Source organism: Phaenicophaeus curvirostris, chromosome 1, assembly GCF_032191515.1.
Source record: "Phaenicophaeus curvirostris isolate KB17595 chromosome 1, BPBGC_Pcur_1.0, whole genome shotgun sequence".
NCBI classification, from domain to species: Eukaryota; Metazoa; Chordata; class Aves; order Cuculiformes; family Cuculidae; genus Phaenicophaeus; species Phaenicophaeus curvirostris.
In genome coordinates, this window is record NC_091392.1 from 167,918,063 (window position 1) to 167,932,976 (window position 14,914).

Consider the following 14,914-nt stretch of genomic DNA (forward strand, 5'->3'; position numbering starts at 1 on the left):
ATTTTCTTTTTCATCTTTATTTGTGGTCTTAAGGAGAGGTACTCTTCAGGAAATTAATTAATTAAATAAAATGAGCCTTTATTTCCTGAAAATGGAAACAGAGCAGGGATAAATATGTTACATATGCATGTCTGAAAAGAACAAGTTTTTTCCATAAATGGACAGTAGCATTAGCTTAATAATCATGTTACTTGACTCTGGGTTCTGATCTTGGCTTAGCCTCTGCAGTGTGCTTCCACTCATGCTGAACAAATTAAATGTAAAGAAATACCATTTAGTGGATATTCATCTAGCAACATGAAGAAATTTCAAATTGCACCAATGTAGTTTATTTGTGTAGATATTTTTCTGTATAACCACTTACAACTTTTGTCACATTCTCAATCTATTAATAGCAACTTTGGATAAAAATAGAGCAAAAGGACCAGTAAAATATATAACTCAAGCTCTGTTTCTTGTAATGATTGTGTTCTTCCCTTACGGCTTCATTTATTCTTGACAGAAACAATTATGTGGAATAATTACATCAAAAGGCAGGTGGTACACAGTGCTCAGTTTGGAAAGTAAAGAGCATTGTTTACTTGCTACCTAGAACATTTCCTGGGCTTAATAAAAACTTATATCAACAGGCATCAATACTAGATCTTTGTAATTCATTATTCAGGTATCATTGTAAACTCAGCTTAACTAGCCAATATACAGAAACAATTCAAGCATAACTCCAAAGCTAGGAGGTTAATCTAGAGATCATCATCTACATGAATTAAGATATTCCCAGACATTTTCAGTCAGGCTAGTCATTGCTGTATAGGATTCTAGCATCATAAATGCAATAAAAAGGAATACAAATGTATAAACTAGGTGATCTTATACTCTGCATTTTTCGTATAATGAAAAAGTGCATATATTTACCTGTAGAATAATAGTTGAAATTATAAGAACAAAATTTACATAGAAGTACATTAGAGAATTGGTTTATTTTGGAACTTAAAAATAACAAAATAAAAAAAAAAAGAAGAAAAAGTGTTCAATCTACCACCCTATTTTCCTCCAATGTTTTTTCACAATATTCTATGTGCTTTTGTTGTAATGATGATAGGTAAAATCATTGAAATGTTGAAACAAATAATCTTCCAAAAAGGTTCTAGTAGTAAGTAATCTGCCTGTTTTCTAATGCAGAAGGAATCTAAAAGGGAAGACCTACTTACATTCCCTTGAAAAAAATATTAGCAGCAATATTCAGTCTTAATATAAGTAAGAAAAATTCCATTTAGATTGACTTCATGGGAGTCATGGCAGTACAAGAAGTTATTCCATATCTTCTGCACAATGTCACTAAAAGTACAGAAAGGAGTCAGGGACCATAGAAAAGAGGAAATACTAACTGCTTCTTGACTTCTATCTGTAAAGCAGAAAAACTGGAAAAACTGAAATGTCATTTATGCATTTATTCCTTCATTAATAACATTCCAATAGATTTATGTACTACATATAAGTTCTTGGAAGAATGCTCAACCCTGTAAAAAAAAAAGTTTAAAAAATGAGTTAAATTTTAAAAAAAGATTTTGTAAATGCAAAATCAAATTTGGTGGCTTTACTAAAGCCATCTGTGAAATCAGGGTAATTAATGTCTGTTTTTTGCTGATGTCTCAGCTTGAAAGATGATTTCTTGCTATTCAGGTGGTATCTTTGCCAAAGCACTAGTTTCTGAGTTAGAAAGTGCAATTTTTAAGATACATTTTCTCACTACAGAATATCTGTTTCTTTTATAAAAAGAAAAATGTCTATTGTTACTTCCCAGTATGGCCCTTCTCACTGTGATTTTTTCTTATGCTAAAACCCTTTCTTGACATGTGTCATTGTTTGGTTCGGACATACTACTATGACCTTCCTACATTGTGTAGCCCAAAAATGCATAAAGGGCTCAAGGTGAGCTTATTTTGACCACGTGTCTATGCAATACCATGTACCACAGAATACAGTTGGCTCTTTTGGACAACAAGGCATATTGCTGACTCATATTGAGCCTATAATTAACTAAAAGCCCAAGCTTCCTTTCTTCAGGGCAGCACTCCTTGTCCTGCAGTCTACATATGTGTCCAGGGTCACAGTGTCCCAGGTACAGGATCTGATATTTGTTCTTGTTTAATGACTGCATCTATGTGTTTATTACATGGTTGATTAATACATATATACAGGAATATTGCAACTTACCTTTAAATACACCAGGATAGTCAGTTTTGAAGAAGAGAAGGAAGAAAAGGATTTTTTTCCTCATCAGTAAAACTGCAACAAAAATTGATGAGGAAAAGACCTGGAATTCTTTATGAATTAAAGTGGAACGTCCAAAATTGCTGTTTTCCAATAGATAATCCTAAGGACAACTTTTATTTTCTGTATTCTAAAACCTGTGGAAACCAGTTCCTCTCAGCAAAATAATTACATTAAATGTAAATCATAATAACTAGTAATAATAATAATAATAGTAATAATGAAGTAACAAGGATTTTTATTTTCAGATGAGAAGTATGAGACATAGGGTGGATATAGGACAAAGTATTATGGTTTAGCCCCAGACCAACTAATTTCAACATCTAAAACTGAGCAGTTGATCTCCCAGTTCCCTTCCTGCCCACCCCCAGTGACAGGGGAAAGAGAAATGAGAGGAAGAGACTTGTAGTTTGGAAATGAAAACTGCAGCCTTAATGAAATAATACTAACAATAATAATGAAAAGAATAAGAAAATAATAAAATAAATACAAATATATGAAACCATGCCCCCACCCCTCGATGAATACACATCGCCACCAATGCTGCAGAACAGACATGAGAGAAAGAGTTCAAGGCTAGGGGGGAGCTGGGTTCAGAAACTGGATTCAGGACTGCATGGAACTGGAATCAAAGGCAAATGGACAGTTATGGTCCTCACGGGATATCAGCCACTGAAGAAAAGAGTGAGACCTTTGTGATCTCTTGGTTTTATACTGGAATACGCTGTTGGTCAGGTTAAGGTCACTTGTACTGTCCACCCCAACTTGCATGTGCGACCTTTTTTTTTGCGTCTTTGACTTACAAAACTTCACTAGTTTGAAGATGGCCTTGGTTACTATGGGAACAAGTATAAGCAATGGCCTTTCTATACCCCAGTGCCCCATGTTATCACTTCTAGACAGGAAAACTGTGTGAAAAACATGCAGTAAACTTTCAGAAAATGAAATTTCTTAGACAAGACTTAGCTGAAGAAAAACACTAATTCTACTTCAGGTCAAACTGCAATACAATGTTAAGAATTGATTATTTTCTTGAAACTGATCCACTGTTGTATTTTTTTGAGAACTTTATTCTTATTTCAAGTCTTTAGAACTAGGTTCAAAAATGCCAATAGTAATGACTATAAAATGTAGAAAATAAAATTAGTAATGAAGTGTTTGCCTAGCAATACAGTACCTTTTTTCCACCTGCAATCTAACAGAGCTGTTCTGAATAAAACCCAAATATTTTTCATATTTCGATTATGCTTTTGCATGTGTATGTATAGCGTTCCTCTTTCCTCCCACATACTTGCCACCTACATGTCTGTCAGCATGCTCCAGACAGAACTAAAGCATAGTTCTTTTTTTAAATTGAACTCAAACACATAAATGTATTTTAATGTGATGCTTCACACAACATAAAAAAGAGTTATAACTAGTTTCTCCCATGCAGACTGAAACAATATGAGAAAAAAAATGGATTGCAGCAGTTTGGAAGTGTTGCTATACTTCAGATATGTTTGTTTCTAGGAGTAAGATTTTTGACTCCCCATAGTTGTTACACAACATCAGGGCATGTAATGTCTTTCATCATTTTCTCATAGCTTTCAGTTTCATTACCCTCTCTCCACTTTTCTTCGGTCATTTTCTCATTAAATACTGCATTAAGAAAGTTTGTTATACTCTTTCTGTAGTCTTACCTTTCTTTCTTTTTTTTATTACATTTTTTAGGAAAGTGGGCAAAAGACCAAAAAGTAAAAGCACAAAATTTTAGACTGTATGAGTACAAATACTTTGCAGATTTACTTTGAATTATAGGAACAGAATTAATGAATGCATGCTTCCATTTTGTTGTTTTCATTGGATATTATGACAAAATGGTGGCCACTTGACACTTTAGAATAAATAGTTCTAAGTTTTATCTGTTTGCACAAGATTAGGAACATATTAAGAAGGCCTACAATATCAGGGAAAAAATACATATTTCACACATTAATAGCATAATATTTAGTGTAGATAACAGAATACTTCTGTATTGAGTGATAGTTTTCATAGAATCATAGAACCATAGCATCGTAGAATGACTTGAGTTGGAAGGGACCCACAGGAATCATCGATTCCAACTCCTTTTCCTGCATAGGGTAGCTCAAACATTCACATCATGTGTCTGAGGGCTTTGTCCAAATGCTTGTCAGGATTGGTGACCACTTTCCTGGGGAGATGTTCCAGTGCTCCACCCCCACCACTCACTCTGGACCTGTATGGGCATCATGTAGACAACAAAGCTAGGTTCTGTTGCAGGGACAACAAGGCAGGGCACCAACAGCCAGACACAGATGCTTGCTTGTGCTGTTTTGACTGTATCTGCTTTAATTTTCCAAAAGCATTCCATTTTTAAATTCCATGAAATGCCTTCCTGAATAAAAGAACTTATTATAACACACTACAACTGTATAGATCTAATAAAGTACTGAAGTACTATGTCCATTCTGTTTTGAACAAGATGGATAATTTTTTAAGCTACTGCTTCTCTAAGTACAATTTTATTGTAACTATTTATATTGTAGTGGCATTTAAAATGTGCTATTCACTGTGTAAACAATTAAATATTCACTTCTTATTTAATAACATACTCTGCCATCATTACATGTGCAGACCGGATCAATTGCAGTATATATTTTCACAGTACTATAGGGAATTATATTACAGTATGCAATGTGCTAATTTCCTAACATTGTAATTAAAGTTTCTGAGTGACAAACTTTGGAAATGAGATGTAAGTCTCCAGTGTTTAAGAATGTCTGAATCATTTGCCATCATGCTTGAGTACCTTTTCTCCTTAAAGTACGCATTAAGCTATCTTGGGGGGCAAGGGAGGGAGAGAAATTACTTGCTTACATTTCTTTGCTTTTCCTTTGCTGAAAACTTAGACTTAGAAATCACACGTCTCAAAGGAAAAAAATCTTCTGCCTTCTCCCAAATTCTATTGAAGGTAGAACATCTACATGTGTTTTAAAGATGGAAAGTATTAGGAAAGAGCACTTTGAGAACAGGAAGCTTTTTTGACCCTTTTTTTCATGCAAAAACCCATGAAAACCTCACCAGCTATATTATTCCTAAGGCTTTTGGAATTTTAAAGTTGACTTTGAAATGCCCTGAAAATGAATTTATTCATCTGATTGAAACAGTTTTCAGTGTGGTGAAGAGCTGAAGATTCCAGACAAGCTTTTTCTTCTCCTTTTTCTTTTTTCTTCTTCTATTTCTTCTCCTTTTTCTTCTTTTTCTTCTCCTTTTTCTTCTTCTTCTATTTCTTCTCCTTTTTCTTCTTCTTCTATTTCTTCTCCTTTTTCTTCTTTTCTCCCTCTTTCCTTTTCTTTTCTTTTCTTTTCTTTTCTTTTCTTTTCTTTTCTTTTCTTTTCTTTTCTTTTCTTTTCTTTTCTTTTCTTTTCTTTTCTTTTCTTTTCTTTTCTTTTCTTTTCTTTTCTTTTCTTTTCTTTTCTTTTCTTTTCTTTTCTTTTCTTTTCTTTTCTTTTCTTTTCTTTTTCTCTCTCTTTCCTTCATAATTCTATCCCTCAGTTTCAAGTACTAACCCCCCTTTCATCTCATTTCAACTCAAAGTAGTTATTCTTAAATTATATTTAATTTGAGGTGTTTTGCTTCTAAAGAAGATTTTGAATATTCAAACCTTTTTCAAAGCTTCTGAAGAAGGAAGGTCTTGTGTACATAAAGTTTGCACAAATTTCTGGCTCTGCTACTCCAAAAAGATTGACTGTCCCTACAAAATCTTGGTTCAGTTGATAAAATAAAATATATGGTGGGGACATAAAGAATAACGAATGATCATACTAATACAATCATCCAGCCCCATATCTTGTTTCTAATAGTAAGCAAAAGGACAACTAAGGAAGACAAACAGGTTAAAACTACTAACAATGCTCTTCCTGAAGAGTAAACAAGCACATGTCCAGTCTCCAAGTCCACCCTCCTCAGCTTTTGTCAGAAAATGAAGCTCAAATATTTTAAGAGTTAACAATTATAGTAGTAGCATGAAAATAAAAATTTACATTTGAAGTATCATAAAGTTTGGGGATTTTTTAGAATCAATCATCAATCACCTTCGGACTTTTCATGAAAATACAAGGAAAAAATTAGACATTTATAATCTTTTTCTCATTAAAACCCTAGAACAACCTCTTAAACCTTTCTTAATCTTTAAAATCTCCTGGTAAGATTATCTCTGCTTGTTAGATGACTAATTCCCATGGTATGTTTTACCTGAAGACAGCTGTATTGCTTAAGTACGCTAATATTTAGCTTAATTTACAGTAAGTGTTCTGTAAATTAATTTTCTTGGTGTGCTTTTATCTATTGTGAAGTTTTTGTCTTTCACATACTTCAGTGCCAACTTAACAAGACCTCAGTTGTGAGAATTAGTTCTGAACTGGTTAAGAGAAAACTCATAATTTTCTCATAACACCAAGTTATATGAGGTTGGAATTTTGAGCTATGGCTCTCTGCTGTTTCACATGGAGGAATTACATTGAGGTGAAAAGATATTTTAAGTTACAAAACAGTAATGGTTTTAATTTAAAAGGCTTTTCTGTTTCATTACTTTTTACTCTTCAGTGGATCTACAGAAGACTGGAAATGAAGCTGTAGAAACTGAGTGTTAACTTTATATATCATGCATTTAGGATCTTACCATATTTCCCTAAAGACCATGTGTATGGGAGGTGGGGGGGAACCTCAACAAATCAAAACCATACAGACCGTACAATAAAATACATATATTTCACATTAAACTGTGATTTTCACAAAAAGAATTTTCTTTTTTCATTAGAGGCTCTTATTTTGATCTTTTGGAAGCTTATGAATGTGTTTTGTATGTTGCCATTCACTGTTTTGTCATTCTGTCACTTGAAATACACAGCCAAGTGATGTGAAACAGGTCTAATGCTACATTCATTTTCAAACATGTAACAGGAAAATACACGCTGATTACAAGATTAAGCAGTTGATGTTTCTGACTTGGTATAAAGTGCTAAATTATTCTAAACTCTAGACAAGCAAAACCTAAAAATAGTTTATTATCTTTCTGATTTTTTATTTTTTATTTTTCGTTAGAAATATGCAATGATGATTAATGTGAATCTGAAATAAGCACAGGTTATTCTCTCTAATATTTAAAATAGAAAAATGCTGTTTCTTTAATCAGGCAGATATCTTAAATACAATACTTCCATCCTTATCAATGCTTGTACAGTAACTATGCACAAATACAAAATGTGTGTGCTTTGGATTACATATGTTAATTATGCCTTTTAGGTTTTGCTTTGAAACAATGAGAATTAAAAATACAGTCACATTTAGTAATAAAATTTTAAATAAATAAAAAGAAAATGCATTGTCATGAATGAACTAACACAAAAAACCGAATAATTTTTCTCTATATTTTCCCATATCTAATTTTACTTGTATTTTTTTTATTTCAGGATTTGTCTTGACTCTTTTTAATTTTTTTTATTTAGATTAATATGGTTCTTTGAGAAGAGTAACCCTAAAACCAAACCAACAAAGCATGCCCTTTCACAGAAAATAGTGCCAACTTTATCCTTTTTTTAATATATTATCAAAGCATTATCTAATTATTTTTGTATTGAATCACATTTACAATGCCACAGAGTTTGCTGTGATCTTGCTGTTCCTCAAAATGTTGTCCCTGCAGCAGCTGCACTTCAGAGACAGATTTTTGGCTAGTTTTCATTTGTCCTAAATTTGGAAATCTCCAGCTAGACATTGGCATGTAAGCTTTTCTTCCTTCTATCTGCTTTCCATACAACTGCATGCATAGTAACCGGTGCAATTCTTGTTTTTGCTAGGACAGCTATTCATAACATTCAAAAAAAAAAAAAAAAAAAAGAAAGACCTTACAAGTCTCTATAGGCTGTGTATGAGAAGAAGACAGTTCAGTCATGCATAAACATTTAAAGATAGCTGAGAAGAAATCTGTTTTTTCTGCTCCAGTGGACAGGTCTATATAAGATCTAGGTTGTCAGAAATGAATTTTTATTTGGGTAGTTTAGATAGGGTAGTTTCCCAGACAACATGGTGCAGGTAGTTGAAGGAGTATCACATCTATTTAAAGACAGGGATTTTTATCCAGAATCTTGATTTTTCTGCTTTTTACATTATATTAAATGAATATGTAAACAGCGTTTACAATAGCTCAGGACTGAACTTAGGACTACAACTAAATCACAGTGAAATAACAAAGACAAGTTATATGTATTGGGAGGAAAAGTAAGATCAATGACACCCTCCATTGAAGAGAAAGACAATTAAGATAAATTATGTTATGCTATTTAGCATATTTTCAACAAAATATACTATACACAAACTTATATACTTTTTTTTATTCTTTGTCAGTTTGTGACTGAGTGCTTTGTGAAGCCACAAACACTGTTGGCACAGATTCTTTGGATTTCCCATGGGTTATTCTTATTTTTTTTATCACATTGCTACTAAAGCTCTCACACTAAAGTGCTGAATATGTAACTTGTTTCTAATTAGATACCCTCTGTTTGCAAAATCTGTGACCAAAAAAAAAAAGTGTTTTTCTAAATCTAATCTGGATAAAGGCAACTCATTATGAGTAGCATGTGATATGTCTAAAGGTTCTATCAAACAAAAGGAGGTGTTTTCATGCATTCCCCTGGAGCCCTGCTACCCGCATGGTAATTTTAAATTTGAAATATATTATCATTTAAAGAGCCTGAAAGATGTAAAGAATTAATTCTGTCTACTAAAGTCAACAAATAATTATGAGTGCAGGATTAGATTGATAGATTAGTGGCATGGTAAATTAAAAGTAAAACAGGAAGGGATATATTAAATCAATCTAGCTACTTTGAAATTCTTTATTAATTAACTCTATTTGGGGATTTTAAAAGGTTGATACTGATGACACCGTCTCACTGTCTGTGGGGATCCAAGTTTAAGAGATTTAGAATTTTCCCCCTTGGTATGTGCACTCTCTAGCCTTTTGAATACTATGGATGTGCCTTCTGTATCTTTTCACTTTGATCAGGAGTGCACTTCTGAAAAGAATCTTGCACTTTGAGGTCTGGGTCAAATGACAATATTGTATCACCCTACATAATTTTCCTCCTTTTGGGTGAAAGTAAACCAAGAGGTGAATACTAGAAACTAATATGATACAATCCAAATACAAGTGAGTGTTTGAGGAAATATCCTAGAGATAATTGGAAGCAAACCCTCCCAAGATGTGTACAGTATGGATGTCATGTCCTCAGCTTGGTCTGTTTTTCTTAGTGATACATTCTTGTTTTGTCACTCTACTAGCTAACTAAATATAGCTTATGCTCCTGGCACAACTGGGAACCTCAGGGAAGAAGGGTTGAATCCAGGCCCCTACGCCTGTGTGCTGATGACCTCTGCTCTCCTTGTGGCTAGAACAGTACTTCAACAGAGGTGCTTTTCAGTACAAGTTATTTCAGCATTTAAATGTTATATAGTGCACCGGAAAAGAAAGTATGTCGTATGGAGGCATGCTTGGTATTGCTGATGAGGTCTTGAATGTAGAAGAATGGTAAGGGCAAGGACCATCAGGAGAAAGAAGCTTTTCCCAAAATTTGAGGTGCCCTTACAGAGCCTCTTCAACACTCTGCAGACTGAAGGGGAAGCATTCATTTCTATCAGGAGACACTGGAGCCGAGTAAGGCATCCCAATCTGGTCCCCAGAAAACAACCAGTGCAACTAAGGAAAGGCGATGGGTGATAGTAGTGGGTTACTCTCTTCTGAGGTGTACGGAGGTGTCAATTTGCCAACCTGACCCATTCTCCAGAGAGGTGTGCTGCTTACTAAGAGCTAGTGTCAAGGATGTCACCAACAGGTTACCAAGCCTTACACAGCCCACTGGCTACTATCCACTGCTGTTGTTTCATGTGGGCACTAGTGATATAGCCAAGACCAGTGTAAGGGTATCAAGAAGGATTACAGAGCAACTCTGGACTGGAATCCTCAGCACATGAAGGACATGAATGTGCTAGTGCAAGTGCAGAGGAGGACCATGAAGATGATCAGAGGGCTGGAGCACCTCCCATTTGAGGACAGTCTGAGAGAGGTAGTCTTGTTTAGCCTTATGAAGAGAAGGCTCCAAGGAGATCTTCTAGCAGCCTTTAGTATAAAGACAGAACAAGGGACAACGATTTTTAAATTGAAAGAGGGGAGATTAAGATGACATATTAAGAAGAAATATTTTACTGTGAGGATGGTGAGGCAATGGAGCAGTTTGCCCAGAGATATCATGGATGCCCTGTTCCTGGTGGTGTTCAAGGTCGGGTTGAATGGGGATTTGAGTAACGTGTTCCAGCGTAAGGGGTCCCTGCCAATGGCAGGGCAGCTGGAACTGGATGATCTTTAAGGTCCCTTCCAACCCAAACTGTTCTGTGATTTTATGATGACTTCATACAGTTTTATGGTTGTCTAGTTCCCTTTGCATATTGCTGCTGTTGAATGCATCTGCCCTGCCTCTTTTTTTTTGTTTGTTTTGACTGAAACAATAGTGAACTCCCTCCCCTAATCACAACCACAAACATTCTGACCTCAGCCCCATGTTTTCTTGTTTTATGAGTTGTGAACCAGTGTGAGAAAAATAACTGTATCCATATCTTTGATTTTTAGGCTACAAGATATTTTTATGCATTTACTTTATGGAGAAGTTGTGGAATTGACAGAGCTGTCTCTCATTTTACTCAGTCTAAGGGAAGCCTTATTCGTTCCCATGACATGCTGTTGGCAGCTGCTAAAAGAGACATTATCACTTTGCCCTTTAGTAGTTTGAGGTAAACTGGTGCTAGGGTATGGTGTGGATTAGCAAAATATGTGGGATGAAATACAGCACTGTTCAACAAAAGGCTTTCTTCTAAACTCTTGGATGCTGGAAAAAGACTGTGACAAAGAGAGGGTGCGCCTGAAAGGGTTGCTGAACGCTTGAGTGGCAGCTCTCTGTATGACAAGTCTTGGGAGATTGGGTACTTAAATCTTAATTACAAAAAACAATCATCATCAGGTATTAAAACCCTATAGGGAAATTGAAAGACTCAGAGATGAGAATCCCAATAGTGGAGAACAGCTCTACGCAAATTTAATTGACTCACATTATACAAATAAACCTGATAAATTAAAAAAAAAAAAGTATCTCTAAGAAATTGTTGAGTGATTCTTCTATAGACCAGATGCCGTGAAAAAGACAGGGGGTGGGATTTTCAACCTGAAGAAACTCGCTGACTGCTTAATGAAGAGCCAAATGTCACAGCTGACCAACTTTTTTATAACAATTTGTAATGCAGCTGAAAGCAGAAAATCTTTTATATCACTAAATGTCAAGCATTTGCAAAACTTACATTGATACAATTACATGTTATTTAGGGTTTGTCATACTTCTATGATGCAAACATGTAATAAGAAACATCTTGAAGAAAATACATTGGTAGAAATGAATGTATTTTAAAATGAAAGAGTGCTTTCTTGTAGAGGCATAATAAAAAGAATGGGTTATACTCTAGTTCCTTACAACTGAAGAAGAGTGGCAGTCACTGTCAATGGCATGTGTTGTGGTAGTGGTGAGCAAGACTGTAAAGCTGGACTCAGTTTGGAGAAAAAGATTTTCTAGTTAATCAGTGGCCAATTTCAGTTTTTCCAGAAACACTAGGATAGTTCTGTCACACTCAATTCACTGTATAATTAACAATGGTAATTTTTTTCTTTCCTTTTTACTAACCATTTCTATTATTGTACATACCTGACTTAGCAGGAAAAATATAGTTAAAGACTAACAACATTGAAAGTTCTGCTTTCAGTGTACTGCATTTGTTCTGAACTTTCTTTATTAAGCCTATTGACAAGACCAATAGCCATAGTGACAAAAACACAGTTGGCTGCTTCTTTATAGTCTTTAAAGGGAAAAAAATTCTAAACAAATCTCTACTTCAGGCACAGGCATGGCACTACATCCTTCACATGCATCAAACCACAGTTCAAGTCTATGTTTTCTTTTGTGGAAGACTAGTGAGAGACTTCTTGGACTGTCCTGATATTTCTGCTGTGATCCACAACTTCAGCTGAATTAGCTTCTGTGTCTGAGCATGATGAAAACTGGACTAGGAATGATGAAATTTATAAACAAAAGAAAACCTTCTTTGCAAATCTTCCCCTAAAAACTTAGTTGAACACAGTTCTGAGGACTATAAATGGCTGTGTGGAAGCAGGAACAAGTACTTGAATATAGAATTCTTGTGGGCTGGTTTTGACATTAGAAAAATATATCATGGAAATTGACTTGCAGATTTTCTATTATATTAGCTTTTATAAAGTCATTTTAGAAGAGGGATCAGTCTGTCTCCAGAGATTTTTTTTTCTTTCCCCAAACAGAAGAAATTTGGATGAGAAGCTTAGACTACGTGGCTAATATTTGGACACCTAGAGGCAGAAATGATGAATGACTAATAAAAGAACTTGGAAACACTCAGTATGTAATGTGTGCCATGCTTCCTTTAAAAAATTGGGTGTTGTATTCTCCCTGTCCTTTTATGTAGATCACAAGCTTCAGGAACATATGACTTCAGTTTTAGGTTCCCTGTGCCTAACATTCCTTTTACACTCATTGGGAATTCAAATTGTGGAATCTGACAGATCAAATCACTCTTCTCTGGGAGTGGAAAAAGAAAGGCATGACTGAATACAGGGTAAGATACTACACTGTCAGTCCAACAGGATGGCCATTCTTGTCTCTAATATTTAGCTTGTTTAAGATAGCTATAGTGTTTGTAAATATAATAACAAAAAAAAAAAACCACATCACCCTCTATTTGGCTAAAGTAAAGTAAATTATTCACAAGCTGCATGTAAATATGTAGAATTTTAAGCCATTCTCACCTCCTATTGCTCAAATGAAAAAGCAGCAAGAAAATTCAAAGTACTTTACATCAGAAAAAATTAATAAACTAAGCTGCTGAGATTAGAGCCTGGAAAACTACAGCTTTTAGAAGGCCACCCACTGACACAAATTCTGTAAAATGTCTGGAGTTTCACTCATCAGGGCATCTTTAACAACACATACTGACTGTTTACTCAAAATTCTAATGAACATGAAATGTATTAAAAAGTATACTTTGCCAAGTTTGTAAACAGTAGAATAAGTTTTGAAGAAAGTGTAAACAAAGTCCCCGTCTTTTTTTGGTGCACTTTGTTCTTTATTTTGCAAAATGCAGAGTTGTGGCAGTAATTCCCTACCTTTTTTCAGAGTATAATCTCCTCATAAGTCTTTCTTCGAATATACTTGTGTGAAGTTATTGGAAACTTCCCATAATTTTTTGTTAAATAAATAATTTTAATTATCCTCATGAAATTATGAGGGGTTGGATAATCACTTTAGACATAGTTACTTTCTGCAAAACTGTCGCATCAACTTTTAAAGATGTTATATTCTCTGCCAGTGCAGATAGTTCTGTAGCTGGATGAAAGCTAAGTGAGAAAGCATAAGTGAATTTTTTCTGAAAAACATTTAAGCATACGTTTATGAAACTACTATGCATTCCTTACTCTTAAAAGTGCTGCCCTGATAAATATAGTCATGTGAATGTTCTCTTGTCTTTTCAAATCACAGTATCTCTGTGTGCAGTTGACCACGCTAAAGATTCTTAATGATCTAATTAAAAATTACCTCATTTAAGGGAATTCCTGATGCGATTCTTATAAGAAACAGAAAATCAAAGTTTTGTTCTTGCTGAGTTGATTACATAAGCATTGAAGTTGCTCAAAGGAGTACATACTACAGAAATATGTCTAAGTCACCCCATTGTTATCTTCTTACAGTTCTGCCTGAGCCTGCTAAGAGGAGAGGAATAAAAATAAGAACAGCCTATAGCGTGCTGTTACTGTTAGCCAGGCTGCATAAAGCACCTTCAACCTAATAATAAAAAGCTCTGCTAAGCACTAAGACCTCATAGTTCTGCCCCTTTGCTACCCTGCTTGACAGTATTTTTGATGGAAATCTTCCATCATGAAGTTCGATTTCAGTGTAATCTAAATAATCTTCAGGGGGTTGTTAATTTAGAGCAATTTTTGCAATGCAAAGTCAAAATATGATGCTTTGATCAAGCCAAAATGCTTCATTTTGACAGTTCCATTTTTTAAAATTTCATAATGATGATGTATGTGTACGTTATGTTTGATATTATGTTCATAAAATCTAATACTGGTTATACTAATATAATATTAGAACTTCATCTCAGATATAAAATATTATGAATTAAAATGATCATACTGGTAATAAATTCTTTGTTGACTCAAACTACAACAAAAATGTTGAGTTTCACTTTAAAAGACATGTTTCTCATCTGAAGTAGAAGAAAATTGGAAGGAAAAAGTTCTTATAATATTACAATTTTGCACAGAATGGAAAGTTACAGGTTTTGATTCCTGCTAATCTTGTTTAGAGCAGGATACTTCAGTACTTTGCTCCAGCACCTTCTAGTCTAATAGAGAAACTTCTCAATTAGATTGAAAAATTCTACTACTGTTACATAGTCTGATACAAAATAGTCTGGAAAAATCTGGAGAAAGGCCAAGATGGAAATA